This window comes from Eleutherodactylus coqui, chromosome 3 (assembly GCF_035609145.1).
Source record: "Eleutherodactylus coqui strain aEleCoq1 chromosome 3, aEleCoq1.hap1, whole genome shotgun sequence".
Lineage (NCBI taxonomy): Eukaryota > Metazoa > Chordata > Amphibia > Anura > Eleutherodactylidae > Eleutherodactylus > Eleutherodactylus coqui.
Genome location: NC_089839.1, coordinates 231,957,854 through 231,973,614, shown reverse-complemented (window position 1 = coordinate 231,973,614; position 15,761 = coordinate 231,957,854). Strand labels below are relative to the sequence as shown.

Genomic DNA, 15,761 nt, shown 5'->3' with positions numbered 1-15,761 from the left:
TCACATGGTGCAATTCGGATCATACACATTTCTTAATTCTGGATGCTTTTTGTGCTAATATTTAAATTAAATAGCATTCAAGTGTTAAGATCTTGATGGAAAAATGAATCGTAAATATCCCTCTTTGACTGCCCAAAAAGTTGGGAGGTACTTATGTAGCGGTCTTTTCAGTAATATGTGTCTTGTAGGCAAGTTCATTAGTCTCAGTGTAGTTATATAAAGTTAGTCTCACAGATTTATGTGCCATAGAGGAAATGGTTGAGGTACCCGGGATATAATATAACGTCATTACTAATTTACCCAATTATGTCCTGAAATAGGATATCTTAAAATTGAGATTTCCTAGATTTTCAGTGAATTTTCATCACAGATTAACAATCCAGAATGTATGCATTTTATGGGGTAAATTATTAGCTAATTAGGTTTTAAAAGTAGCACTAGATGAAAATACATCCCTGTTTGTGGTGCCTATTTGCTAGAGCTATTATGACTCTGTTGTAGGTTAATGGGTAATGCCATGCTGCTGGTTCAGCGGGACTGATTAGATGGAAAGGTTTCACTTTCTGAAAGTCCTAAAAGTTGGCATACTTGACGTGGCTGAATGCAGTGGCTGGCGATAGTTGGGACTTATGGAACAATATAAAGGATTCATCTGTATTCTGTTTCTGAAACTGGAAAATACAACCTCACCAGTCTGCGCTTTTGATCCAGTGTAAAAAAAAAGGACTGGAGACGGAAACTACAGAAACAGACTGAAACTAAAGACCTGATACATTTCTATGGGCTTCAGAACGTAATTGTTTTCTTTCTGTTTTGATGTTCTTACGACAGATCGGCAAAACAGACATCAAACGGCTAGTGTGAAAAAGTCCTTAAAGAGTTTAACCAAATGAACATAAACTGATCCCCAGACACATGTGGAAGGTACCAGTGAATCTTGTTGAAGCTTGTGTCAGAAATGATTATGTATTATAGATACTACAGCGCCTGAGACATTTCAGATTCATTGTGCAATGTGAGTATTGGTTATACATCCTGTTGGATTGTTTGACAGAATGCTGAAACTAATTGTCATATTTTCTGTATTATTCATCTTCTTGTTATCACAACTCTACTGACTATTACTGCTAGTTTTAAATAAAGTTACAATAATTTTACATTCACTTTTACCTTTTTTACATTACGTGTTTTTCTCAAGGAAGAATGACTCGGTTGATTTATTGAATATATCTGTTAATCATATTTCTTATCTCATTGTCTGGTGTTTCTTCCGCAAGCTAAATTTGGAAATGATTATGTCCCAATACTGTATTACACATTATATGAGTGATATAATTACCTAGATGTGAATATTAAAATTGTCTAGAACAGTGTTTCCCAACTCCAGTCCTCAGGGATCCCCAACAGGTCATGTTTTCAGGATTTCCTCAGTGTTACACAGGTGATGTAATTATTGTCAGTGCCTCAGACATTGCTACAGGTGTTCTTACTATAGGATATCCGGAAAACATTACCTGTTGGGGTCCATGAGGACTGGAGTTGAGAAACACTGGTCTAGAGAATGGAGGGGCAGAAGCCACTTTGGCCTTCTCTGCACAGTGGCACTCCTGGTCTGGCAGTGAACAGGGAATTGTGACACAGCTTAGTTCAAGTAGATGGTACTTTAGAAGTTCCCTGAACAGCAGGTGACCTGGATCAGGACTTCCACTGATGTAATGGAATAGTCCTTTAACAGTCTTGTGGTCCCTTCATTCTGAATATATACTGACATAGTTTATAATTAGAGATGAGTGAGCATACTCGATAAGGCAAACTACTCGAGCGAGTTGTGCCTTATTCGAGTACCTGCCCGCTTGTCTCTAAAGATTCGGGTGCTGGCAGGGGGCGGGGAGTGGCGGGGGAGAGCGGGGAGGAACGGAGGGGAGATCTCTCTCTCCCTCTCCCCCACGCTCCCCATTGCTCACTGCCGTAACTCACCTGTCACCCCCGCTGGCACCCAAATCTTTAGAGACGAGCGGGCAGGTACTCGAATAAGGCACTACTCGCTCGAGTAGTTTGCCTTATTGAGTATGCTCGCTCATCTCTATGTATAATACTAAAAAAAATACATACATACATTTAGTTTGGCCTATTATACGGCAGTATTGATCCAGAGGAAAGTGAAAAAAAACACGAGGTTGAAGCCAAAGCAAACAGCAATTGTTTATTTTGGCAAGTAGAGACACAAGATTCTTTAAGAGACCTAATGATTAACAAGCCCCAGATTGGTTTGGCCAAGTGTAGATGTTCCCCTGGCTTCTTCCAGTCACACCACATGTGCTATCTGTCTGATTTTTAGACAGATTTTTCAGTCCAAAAATCGAACGGAAATATTATCTGTGTGCTTGTACCCTTTGGCTGAGCTGTTCAATGGATTCTGAATAATTGATTTCCTGCAATGTTCTAGAAACATAATGGTGAGCAAATGACTGAATGCAAATATTACTAAACAAAGGTGAAACATTTGGCACTAGAACAACCAAGTAACCGAACCCTAGAAGAAAGTTGATTGTGGTTAAAGAAAAAGCACTGATTATGTCACAAGGTTGGTTGCAGATTCAGAGATCAATGTGTCTGCTGCTGAAATAAAAAAAAAGAAGAATAAGGAAACATCAGATTATTGCATGATCAAGGACATGATGATAGGTCAAGCAGCATTAGATCACAGTGGTTATGACTGTACCTATATTGTGTAAGAAAAAATTCCTTACAAAGTTCTAGACATGAGAATATTATCATTAATTGCCAGAGTAGCAGACACAACAGCTGTCATAGAGCCCAATAATTAAGGAGGCCCATTTCCACACATACATACAAATATAAATTTGCCACCCATAGTAATAGTGAATGCCTTTGTGCCCCACAAAGTTATAGTGTCCTTATAATGAGTACCACAAAAATAATGCCTCTATTGTGTCCCACAGTAATATTGCCCTCCTTTATAACCGCGACACAGTAATAATTTCCCATTGTAACCTCCCACAATTTAACAATGCCCACTTTGTGTGCCTGAAAACTAATAATACTCCCTCTGTGCCACTCAAAATAATAGAAGTCAGTCCATGTCTCCACAAAGTAAATAGCCCCCTCTGAGCCCCCCACAAAGAAGAGCCATCTCTGTACGCCTTCAAAATAACAGCCCCCTCTAAGCCTCTCAAAGTAACAGAGTCCTCTCAGACTTATAGGGGCCCCTCCATACCCTGTCAAAGTAAATCTTTCCTCTATATCTCTAGATCTGAATCTCAGCACTGGTATATGGGCTCTATTAATATTAGCTAATAATAGGCAATAAGCATATTCTTACAGTCTCACAGACAGCACAAACTTGATGTTTGTTCACAGTAATGAGGCATAGAGCTTGGCAGTTGTCTCTACCAACAAAACAGTCATTATATATATAGTATGAGACGTAATTCCACCTGGTGTTCACTAATGGTGACAGGACAGTCTCAATAGCTTCACAGGCCGTTATCACTAGTAACAGGACAGTACGCAATGATGCTCACAGTACATTCACAACAGGTGGTTTGCAGGGTTCAGCAGGCAAGCTGGGTCACAGTCTCTAGTCCCACCATTAAAATTATGAGTACCTGGCATGGGCCTACCCACCTTACAGTCTCTAGGCCACACATGGTGCAAAATTATTTGCAATTTCCAGGGCGATATGTACTTCGGGGTCTTTGCTACTGTAAGGAGGTATAGGGAGCACTCCTGTCTCTCTCCACAGGACTTTCAGAGTGGCTGAGCTGCTCTGAAAGCCACTGGACTCAAGTGCCATCCACCTGCCTTTGGTGTGGCTGGGGAGAGAATGATGTCAGGCTCTCCAAGTGTAAAGCAGACCCTGCTCCCAATATGACATTAGCGGTGACATGACTTGTGTGTCACCGCCCAGACGAACAGCCGCTATATAGGGACAATATGAGGGAATAAGCCCCACTCCCTATGGGACATAACCAGTGCTGCAGGTGGAAGGAGGCACCTCAGAGGGAGTTAAGGAATGGCGCCATTTTGCCTCATGAGAGCTGTGACACAAGAGATACAGCTGAAGTGGCGGATGCTGCTTCCATTACGTGAAACCACAACCGCAAGCCCCATAGCTAGCCTCATCCAGAGTGCAAGAGCTGTTTGTCCATGTAAAGGTCTGCGCAGGAGCTGCTGAGCAGAAGAAGATGCAGAATGCGGCAGTGAGTTATGCCAAGCCAAGATGGTGAGTGCCCCCATACTAGAGATGAGCGAACGCGTTCGTCCGAGCTTGATATTCGTGCGAATATTAGGGTGTTCGGGATGTTCGTTATTCGTGACGAACACCATGCGGTGTTCTGGTTACTTTCACTTCCTTCCCTGAGACGTTAGCGCGCTTTTCTGGCCAATTGAAAGACAGGGAAGGCATTACAACTTCCCCCTGCAACGTTTAAGCCCTATACCACCCCCCTGCTGTGAGTGGCTGGCGAGATCAGGTGTTCGCCTAATATAAAAGTCGGCCCCTCCCGCGGCTCGCCTCAGATGCGGTGTGAGTTAGATGAGGGACAGTGCTGTTTATACCGGAGCTGCTGTAGGGAAAGAATTGGTAGTTAGTGTAGGCTTCAAGACCCCCCAAAGGTCCTTATTAGGGCCACTGATAGCTGTGTGTTGGCTGCTGTTAGCAGTGGGATTTTTTTTTTTTTCTCAAAATCGCCTCTGCAGACCGTTGCACCTGGCATTAGGGACAGAAGTGCTGCATAGGCAGGGAGAGTGTTAGGAGTGAGTGTAGCCTTCAAGAACCTCAACGGTCCTTTCTAGGGCCATATTTATCCGTGTGCAGTACTGTCCAGGCTGCTGTTGGCTGTGCTGCATTTTTTTTGGGCTTCTCAAAATCGCCTCTGCAGAGCATTGCACCCTCCATTGATACTGCAGGGAAAGAATTGTATAGGCAGGGCCACAACACAGTTATTATTCATAGAATATACGCAGTGCTGCCTGTTGGTGGGAAAAAACTGAAAACAAATCTATTTGTCCAGCCTGTGTCCGTCCTTACGCCTGTGTAGACGTGTGAGCTGCGTGAAAAACATTGCTAAATCATACGCAGCCAGCTACGCTTTACTGCTGGGTTCGCCATTTGCTTTCCTTAATTGGGAAAAAAAAATACCTGCTCTCCAAGAGTTATAATAACTCTGCTACCCTCACGTTCTGTGACACATAAGCAGGGACACAGCGCAGTTATTAAACTTCGCAGGTTCATTGAATATACGCAGTGCTGCCTGTTGGTGGGAAAAAACTGAAAACAAATCTATTTGTCCAGCCTGTGTCCGTCCTTACGCCTGTGTAGACGTGTGAGCTGCGTGAAAAACATTGCTAAATCATACGCAGCCAGCTACGCTTTACTGCTGGGTTCGCCATTTGCTTTCCTTAATTGGGAAAAAAAATACCTGCTCTCCAAGAGTTATAATAACTCTGCTACCCTCACGTTCTGTGACACATAAGCAGGGACACAGCGCAGTTATTAAACTTCGCAGGTTCATTGAATATACGCAGTGCTGCCTGTTGGTGGGAAAAAACTGAAAACAAATCTATTTGTCCAGCCTGTGTCCGTCCTTACGCCTGTGTAGACGTGTGAGCTGCGTGAAAAACATTGCTAAATCATACGCACCCAGCTACGCTTTACTGCTGGGTTCGCCATTTGCTTTCCTTAATTGGGAAAAAAAATACCTGCTCTCCAAGAGTTATAATAACTCTGCTACCCTCACGTTCTGTGACACATAAGCAGGGACACAGCGCAGTTATTAAACTTCGCAGGTTCATTGAATATACGCAGTGCTGCCTGTTGGTGGGAAAAAACTGAAAACAAATCTATTTGTCCAGCCTGTGTCCGTCCTTACGCCTGTGTAGACGTGTGAGCTGCGTGAAAAACATTGCTAAATCATACGCAGCCAGCTACGCTTTACTGCTGGGTTCGCCATTTGCTTTCCTTAATTGGGAAAAAAAAATACCTGCTCTCCAAGAGTTATAATAACTCTGCTACCCTCACGTTCTGTGACACATAAGCAGGGACACAGCGCAGTTATTAAACTTCGCAGGTTCATTGAATATACGCAGTGCTGCCTGTTGGTGGGAAAAAACTGAAAACAAATCTATTTGTCCAGCCTGTGTCCGTCCTTACGCCTGTGTAGACGTGTGAGCTGCGTGAAAAACATTGCTAAATCATACGCACCCAGCTACGCTTTACTGCTGGGTTCGCCATTTGCTTTCCTTAATTGGGAAAAAAAATACCTGCTCTCCAAGAGTTATAATAACTCTGCTACCCTCACGTTCTGTGACACATAAGCAGGGACACAGCACAGTTATTAAACTTAGATAATTCATTCACTAGAGGCAGTGGGGCCTTTCGTTTTCCAAAAAGGGCAAAAATTATATTTGGCCTGCAGTCTTGCGCCAATTTATTTCCTGCCTGGGAAATCTAATCACTGGTAATACAGCATGCTGAGGGGTAGGGGTAAGCCTAGAGGACGTGGACGTGGACGTGGCCGAGGACGCGGAGGGCCAAGTGAGGGTGTGGGCACAGGCCAAGCTCCTGATCCAGGTGTGTCGCAGCTGTCTGCTGCGCGATTAGGAGAGAGGCACGTTTCTGGCGTCCCCACATTCATCGCCCAATTAATGGGTCCACGCGGGAGACGGTTATTAGAAAATGAGCAGTGTGAGCAGGTCCTGTCCTGGATGGCAGAAAGTGCTTCGAGCAACCTATCGTCTACCCGCAGTTCTGCGCCGTCCACTGCTGCCAATCCGAATCCTCTGTCTGCTGCTCCTCCTTCCTCCCAGCCTCCTCAGTCCACTACAATGACACCTGCTCAGGAGCGGGAACACTCCCAGGAACTGTTCTCGGGCCCCTGCTTAGATTGGGCAGCAGCGGTTCCTCTCCCACCAGAGGAGTTTATCGTCACTGATGCCCAACCATTCGAAAGTTCCCGGGGTCCGGGGGAAGAGGCTGGGGACTTCCGCCAACTGTCTCAACAACTTTCTGTGGGTGAGGAGGACGATGACGATCAGACACAGTTGTCTTGCAGTGAGGTAGTAGTAAGGGCAGTAAGTCCCAGGGAGCAGCGCACAGAGGATTCGGAGGAAGAGCAGCAGGACGATGAGGTGACTGACCCCACCTGGTGTGCAACGCTTACTCAGGAGGACAGGTCTTCAGAGGGGGAGTCAAGGGCATCAGCAGGGCAGGTTGCAAGAGGCAGTGCGGTGGCCAGGGGTAGAGGCAGGGCCAGACCGAATAATCCACCAAGTGTTTCCCAAAGCGCCCCCTCGCGCCATGCCACCCTGCGTAGGCCGAGGTGCTCTAAGGTCTGGCAGTTTTTCACAGAGACGCCTGACGACCGACGAACAGTGGTGTGCAACCTTTGTCGCGCAAAGCTCAGCCGGGGAGCCAACACCAACAGCCTCACCACCACCACCATGCGCAGACATATGATGGCCAAGCACCCCGCAAGGTGGGACAAAGGCCGTTCACCGTCTCCGGTTTGCACCCCTGCCTCTCCCCCTGTGCCCCAACCTGCCACTGAGATGCAACCCCCCTCTCAGGACACAGGCACTACCGCCTCATGGCCTGCACCCACACCCTCATCTCCGCTGTCCTCGGCCCCATCCAGCAGTGTAGTTCAGCGCACCGTTCAGCCGTCGCTTGCGCAAGTGTTCGAGCGCAAGCGCAAGTACGCCGCCACGCACCCGCACGCTCAAACGTTAACCGTCCGCATCGCAAAATTCATCAGCCTTGAGATGCTGCCGTATAGGGTTGTGGAAACGGAGTCCTTCAAAAGTATCATGGAGGCGGCGGCCCCGCGCTACTCAGTTCCCAGTCGCCACTACTTTTCCCGATGTGCCGTCCCAGCCCTGCACGACCACGTCTCCCGCAACATTGTGCGCGCCCTCACCAACGCGGTTACTGCCACGGTCCACTTAACTACGGACACGTGGACAAGCACAGGCGGGCAGGGCCACTACATCTCCCTGACGGCACATTGGGTGAATTTAGTGGAGGCTGGGACAGAGTCAGAGCCTGGGACCGCTCACGTCCTACCCACCCCCAGAATTGCGGGCCCCAGCTCGGTGCTGGTATCTGCGGAGGTGTATGCTTCCTCCACTAAAGCACCCTCCTCCTCCTCCTCCTCCTCTGTCTCACAATCAAGATGTGTTAGCAGCAGCATGTCGCCAGCAGTCGGTGTCGCGCGGTGTGGCAGCACAGCGGTGGGCAAGCGTCAGCAGGCCGTGCTGAAACTACTCAGCTTAGGCGATAAGAGGCACACGGCCCACGAACTGCTGCAGGGTCTGACACAGCAGACCGACCGCTGGCTTGCGCCGCTGAGCCTCCAACCGGGCATGGTCGTGTGTGACAACGGCCGTAACCTGGTGGCGGCTCTGCAGCTTGGCAGCCTCACGCACGTGCCATGCCTGGCCCACGTCTTTAATTTGGTGGTTCAGCGGTTTCTGAAAAGCTACCCACGCTTGTCAGACCTGCTCGTAAAGGCGCGCCGGCTCTGCGCACATTTCCGCAAGTCCCACACGGACGCTGCCACCCTGCGCACCCTGCAACATCACTTTAAGCTGCCAGTGCACCGACTGCTGTGCGACGTGCCCACACGGTGGAACTCTACGCTCCACATGTTGGCCAGGCTCTATGAACAACGGAGAGCTATAGTCGAATACCAACTCCAACATGGGCGGCGCAGTGGGAGTCAGCCTCCTCAATTCCTTTCAGAAGAGTGGGCCTGGTTGGCAGACATCTGCCATGTCCTTGGTAATTTTGAGGAGTCTACCCAGGTGGTGAGCGGCGATGCTACAATCATTAGCGTCACCATTCCTCTGCTATGCATCTTGAGAAATTCCCTGCAAACCATAAAGGCAGCTGCTTTGCGCTCGGAAACGGGGGCGGGGGAAGACAGTATGCCGCTGGATAGTCAGGGCACCCTCCTGTCTATTTCTCAGCGCGTACAGGAGGAGGAGGAGGAGCATGAGGAGGATGAGGAGGAGGGGGAAGAGACAGCTTGGCCCGCTGCTGACGGTACACCGGCTGATTGCCTGTCATCCTTTCAGCGTGTATGGCCTGAGGAGGAGGAGGAGGAGGAGGAGGATCCTGAAAGTGATCTTCCTAGTGAAGACAGCCATGTGTTGCGTACAGGTACCCTGGCACACATGGCTGACTTCATGTTAGGATGCCTTTCTCGTGACCCTCGCGTTGCACGCATTCTGGCCACGACGGATTACTGGGTGTACACACTGCTCGATCCACGGTATAAGGAGAACCTGCCCACTCTGATTCCCGAAGAGGAAAGGGGTTCGAGAGTGTTGCTATACCACAGGACCCTTGCGGACAAGCTGATGGTAAAATTCCCAGCCGACAGCGCTAGTGGCAGAAGGCGCAGTTCCGAGGGCCATGTTGCAGGGGATGTGCGTAGATCGAGCAGCATGTACATCCCAGGCAGTGCAACAGTCTTTAAGGGCCTGGCCAGCTTTATGGCTCCCCACCAAGACTGTGTCACCGCTCCCCAGTCACGGCTGAGTCGGCGGGAGCACTGCAAAAGGATGGTGAGGGAGTACGTAGCGGATCGCACGACCATCCTTGGTGACGCCTCTGCCCCCTACAACTACTGGGTGTCGAAGCTGGACACGTGGCCTGAACTAGCCCTGTATGCCCTTGAGGTGCTTGCTTGTCCTGCGGCTAGCGTGTTGTCGGAGAGGGTGTTTAGTGCGGCTGGGGGAATCATCACAGATAAGCGTAGCCGCTTGTCAACCGACAGTGCCGACAGGCTAACACTCATCAAGATGAACAAAGGCTGGATTTCCCCAGACTTCTGTTCTCCACCAGCGGACAGCAGCGATACGTAAGCAATACGTAGGCTGCACCCGCGGATGGAAGCTACGTTCTCTCTCACCATCCAAAACGGGGACATTTCTGCTTCATCAATCTGTGTCTAATATTCCTCCTCCTCCTCCTCCTGCTCCACCTCCTGAAACCTCACGTAATCACGCTGAACGGGCAATTTTTCTTAGGGCCACAAGGCTCACTCAAATAATTTTTCAGAACAATTTTTATAAGTTTCAATGCGCTTAAAAGCATTGGAACTTTAACTTGAACCAATTTTTCGTTACACTGGGCTGCCTCCAGGCCTAGTTACCACTTAAGCCACATTAACCAAAGCGATTAATGGGTTTCACCTGCCCTCTTGGCTGGCCATGGCCAATTTTTGGGATGTACATTAGTACTGTTGATACAGCAATTTGTGTGGGCCCTCGCCTACAGTGTAATCAAATTAATTTTTAGCCCACCTGCATTACAGCTGACGTTACCTCAGCTGTGTTGGGCAATGCAATGGGATATTTTTGTGTACCGCCGGTGGGTTCCAGGGAGCCACCCATGCTGTAGGTGCACACTGAGTTTTTAATACATCTGTACACTTCTAAAGAACCCGTCTGACCGGGGCATGCAGTGTGGGCCGAAGCCCACCTGTATTACGCACGACATTACTACCTCAGCTGTGTTGGGCAATGCAATGGGATATTTCTATGTACCGCCGGTGGCTTCCTGGCACCCACCCAGGCAGTGGGTCCACAGGGAGTTAAACCTACATGTGTCCACTTGTAAAGAATCCCAGTCTGACTGGGGCATGCAGTGTGGGCCGAAGCACACCTGTATTACGCACGACATTACTACCTCAGCTGTGTTGGGCAATGCAATGGGATATTTCTATGTACCGCCGGTGGCTTCCTGGCACCCACCCAGGCAGTGGGTCCACAGGGAGTTAAACCTACATGTGTCCACTTGTAAAGAATCCCAGTCTGACTGGGGCATGCAGTGTGGGCCGAAGCCCACCTGTATTACGCACGACATTACTACCTCAGCTGTGTTGGGCAATGCAATGGGATATTTTTGTGTACCGCCGGTGGGTTCCAGGGAGCCACCCATGCTGTGGGTCGACAGGGACTTCACAATAGGGAGTTGTACCTGCCTGTGTCTATGAATTAAAAAGCCCGGTCTGACTGGGGCATGCAGACACCTTGACAGAATGAATAGTGTGTGGCACATAGGTTCCCCATTGCTATGCCCACGTGTGCAGCTCCAGATGGCGGTGGCACAGGATTCTATTTCTCATTGCTTCTGTACAGCATTGTGGGCTATCGCTCCGCCACTTTTAAAGAGGGTCGCTGCCTAGCCGTGCCAACCTCTGCAGTGTATGCCTGCGGTCCCTCGTCATGGCAGACGCAATTCTAAATAGACATGAGCGTGGTGTGGCATGAGGGCAGCTGAAGGCTGCGCAGGGACACTTTGGTGTGCGCTGTGGGGGGGAGGGGGTGCGGTTGGGCAGCATGTAACTCAGGAGAAGTGGCAGTGGAGTGTCATGCAGGCAGTGATTGTGCTTTGTTGGAGGTAGTGTGGTGCTTAGCAAAGGTATGCCATGCTAATGAGCGCTTTTCAGAAGTAAAAGTTGTTGGGAGGGGGGGGGGGCCCACTCTTGCCGCTATTGTGGCTTAATAGTGGGACCTGTGAACTTAGGATGCAGCCCAACATGTAGCCCCTCGCCTGCCCTATCCGTCACTGTGTCATTCCCATCACTTTCCTGAATTGCCCAGATTTTCACACATGAAAACCTTAGCGAGCATCGGCAAAATACAAAAATGTTCTGGTCGCCCATTGACTTCAATGGGGTTCGTTGTTCGAAACGAACCCTCGAGCATCACGGGAAGTTCGTTACGAATAACGAACACCCGAACATTTTGGTGTTCGCTCATCTCTACCCCATACCTTAAAGAAAGAGTGACCATGAAACAGCAGCAGTACAGAGCAGATGTGGTGAGGCACAGCAAGGTATGGAGTCACCTATGCGGAAAAAAAAAAAGAAAACATAGTGAGGTCACACACAGTGAGAATGGGAGAAAAGTGGTCTTGTTATGGGCATACGTACTATAGAGGCAGACCAGGGGACTGCTATAGGGCCCTTAGAGATAGGGGGTCTCAGCTGATTGCATCAGCCTTTTTATAGTGGTTAATAAGAACATACAGTATGCAGAACCTTCCTTCAAAAAGGGACTGCACTGTTAGCAAACAAAGAGGTAGACAATTAACCCAAGGATTATTTTAATGGGCATGGAATGGCAAACAAAACAGGTCCTCCTGTCCTGGAGGGCAAAACTAGACATCATTATAGGGGGTCAATTTAAGTTTTTGCTACATGTCTCCATCTTTTATATGTGCGTCACTGGCTCTTGTGCGTTGGTCTGATGAGAAAGAGTGACAAGCTCCTGTGAGGAGTACCGACAGAGAGAGTATGAAGAACTCCTGAAAGAAAGAAAAGATAGTCAAGTAAGACTCGGAGAGACTAAGAGGGAAAAGTGCTCATGCACACAAGACAGCAGGAGAGAAGGAGAAATGGCTCTGTCAACTAAAGAAAGTTGGCCAATATCAAGTAACTCCTGTGTAAATTCTAATGCCTATCCTAAAGTACTTTGCCCCTGTCTAGAAGCTTGCCAAGGGCTGATTGGAAGAGATGTACTGATATATCTTGCAAGAGTCTGTGCTTTCTACACAGTGGACACTGAGAAATTGGCCCCAGGATTATACTGTGCTGACCAAGGACAGGACATCAGCCTTCTAAATTGGTCCTTGGGCATCCCCTGCTTCCAATGGGAACAGAGTCTGCTATGAGAAATTGCTGGAGAAGAGTGGATGTTTTACAAAAAATGTTTATTTTTTCTGGACAAAACATTTGCGTTTCTTACAGTTTTTGGTGCTAATTCCATATTTGTGCTCAGATTTTGACTGTCAGGAACAGATTTAGGGTGCAGTTACACAAACAATTTTTAAGTGCATGAATAGGCTCTCTCTAGGGCTCACTCCATTACCATTCAATCACATTTGGTAGGGGAGATCTCTCCTCCTCTTCCATCTTCACCACATGAAGGCTGAAGGTGCCCCCATGTGGCTCTGCACTTTAGATTCTCTCAACTCCAGAAGATGGAACAACTCCTTCCTGCTCTTGATCACTCACATTTATAACCTACTCTCATACAACATGAGGTGACATACTTAATACATTTACATGCAGGCTTTGTATTTTATTAGATGTTAAGCTCTCAAGCACTGCAGCTGTGCAACACACATAATGGAAAGGACAAGACAGCTGTGAACAGTGCATTAACATAAGACACACATGTATGACATTTATGGAGTGGATCATTCTTTAACTACTTGATGGAAACTAATTCTCCTCTTGCATTTTATCATCATCATCATCTTCGAGTTCTTTTCTTGAAGTTTGTAAGGGAACAATAATAGTTTCAGTGCGGTTCAGGCCTCATTGCAAATAGCAAGTAGGGATACACAATGTGACTTCTACATTTTCTGTTTGTGAAGCCCTTGATGTTTATCTAGGAAAATATGAGGCCTCATTTATCAAGAAAAAGAACACATCTGGAACTCATTAGACAAATTTGCCATTTCAATTGGTGCGTCTATAGTAAAATATGTCAATGCTTGTGCAAAAAAGCCTAGTTCAGTGCGCTAAAAAGTTGTACTGATGTGCGCGGAAATGTGCATATGCTTGTGCGAAGGGGACCTAAGATGGATGCTTAAGCAATTTGGTTCTACCTATTCTTAAAGCCTGATCAGTAGTTTGTGTGCTCTACTGGTTTTTCTGACTCCTATTTCTTCCTGACTAATTTGACTTCTCCATCCCTGACCTCGGCTAAACGTTTTTGACTACTCTCCATGCCAGCTGATACGGACTGTTTATTTTTTTGCACCTGTTCTGCCAACCCTGACCTGTTGCCTGATTTCCATGCAGAAGTATATTCTACCTGTCCTGGGCTTGGCTAGCCTTCTGGTTATGTCTCTGTTCACTCCCTTAGGTATCATGCTGTGGTCTTGTGTGGCACCAAAAGCCACATAACAGACTAATTCTTTGAGTAATGGTCTGGGGACCCAGCAACAAAGACCAGGCCCCAACTGGAGGGGTAAATGGTAAATACTGGGTTAACCCAGGTGCTGCTCTAGATTTAGCCCAAAGCCAAATCAGTGTGGCAAAGCAGATCTACACCCACTGACTGACATAAAGCACCATCATATAACACAGTGTTAGGTGCCCTGTTCAGACCAAATCCTCTGCTTCTGTGTCTGGCAGACATGGGTGTCGTTCTTCTCTCCCTGTACCCTGAACTTATACCTATTCTCTTCCAGCACTCCTATGGTTAATTACTGCTCGGCCTCCAGCTCAGCTCTAGTACCTTGTCTTATTACTGCCTTGTATAGCTTACCTGGGCTTTCCATACAGTGCTTCAGTGTTGTTGTGAGTCCTGCTCCATGACTTCATGTTTAGCCGCTGCTCCTGCAGTTATTTTGGTATCATCCCATGTTCTGTGCTTTATTGTTCTTCTGTCCGTGTAGCTTGCTGTCTCTCATTCTTGTGAATCTGTTTCCCTGTTTATCCTTGTCAGCCTGTTGCTTCTTTGTTTCCGTACTCCCCAGTATTGATATGTCTTTTGTTGTATAGGTGTTCTGTCCAGTCAGTCAGTGCATAGAGGAAGACCGCAAAGTCGTTCTTATCATGATGCAGTCCTGCTTATAGGCAAGTCTTCACTCTTCCTGTTAACAGCTCAGGGCAAGGTATCTTCCCTAGCTCTCATTTTTGTATGGGGTTTTGTACATTAGAAATCTTACCTCCAACATCGGTAGGTTGACACAGTGGTTCCACAGTCAGTACACATAGTATAACAAAGTGTAACATACAGGGATTTATCAGAATAATGGAGACACCTGAGATTGATAATGCTCATTTAGGTGTTTCCATTATTTTGGCAAACCCCTGTAATTTGGCATTAATCACAAGTTACCTTCACTGGTGTTTACAGTTCAAGGATACGATATTTAGAAATGGAGTGGTTGCGTGCTCGAACAACTCTCATCGGGCACCTCCTTACAACATCACCACAAAGCACTGGCTTGTTCCGAGGACCCAGCGCCTTTTCTTTACAAGCCCAAAGTGGCATGTTGCCTTCTGAAGCCAATGGCTGGCAAAAAGCTTATGCCTCTTGGGGACAGATATATAGTTGTATGGTGCAGGGGCAATCTTTTAAGAAGGAGATCTCCCAGACCTCTGCAAAAGCAGGCAAAAATTCCAAGTTTCACATACTTACCTTCCCTCTATTCTGGCACGCCATTTGCTGCTGTGCCCAGAAGTGGAGAGAAGTACAAGAACAGTACTGGTGAGTTAAACTCAAGGTGTTGTTTGAGGTCTGGTCTGAAGGAGGAGTTCTTGATCCTGGTTTTTACTTTGTTGAACCATTAGTACCTTCCCAGACTGAGAATTTGGTTAGAACACACCGTGTACTTATGTCATCACCCAGAGGCATCCTGCCAGACACGCCGGTACATGCTGCTCTCCAGGTCTTGTCGGGTCTAATTAGGTTCCAAAATAACAAGTATGGACAATGCAGGGTGCTGGCAACTCCAGTATTATATGTAATTGCCACATGTACTGAGCCCGCCGTGTTGGCAACTTAACCGATCCAGTGTATATGTACTGGCAGGCTTAGGTGAGCTGTCTGTGAAGAGGTCAGTTTACATATACGGGGGTATTTTTAGGGGGTAATATAAAGAAGGTGTGTGATCTGGCATATGTATTTTGGGCTGGTGTCTATATAATTATTTAGGGGATCTGGTGTGTGCTCTGTATTTGTTTAGGAGGTCTAGTGTGTGCTGTGTA

The 15,761-nt window shown here is 47.4% G+C and overlaps 1 long non-coding RNA gene across 1 annotated transcript; it reads right to left on the bottom strand.

Annotated features, from left to right (window-relative positions):
* Positions 1-2,225: 2,225 nt before the first annotated feature.
* LOC136619978 (uncharacterized) lies at positions 2,226-15,328 on the bottom strand. The gene is made up of 3 exons (XR_010791098.1): positions 15,193-15,328; positions 11,807-11,881; positions 2,226-2,616 (listed from the first exon to the last, which is right to left on the bottom strand). It is a non-coding gene; the product is annotated as an uncharacterized lncRNA (long non-coding RNA).
* Between the last annotated feature and the right edge of the window lie 433 nt (positions 15,329-15,761).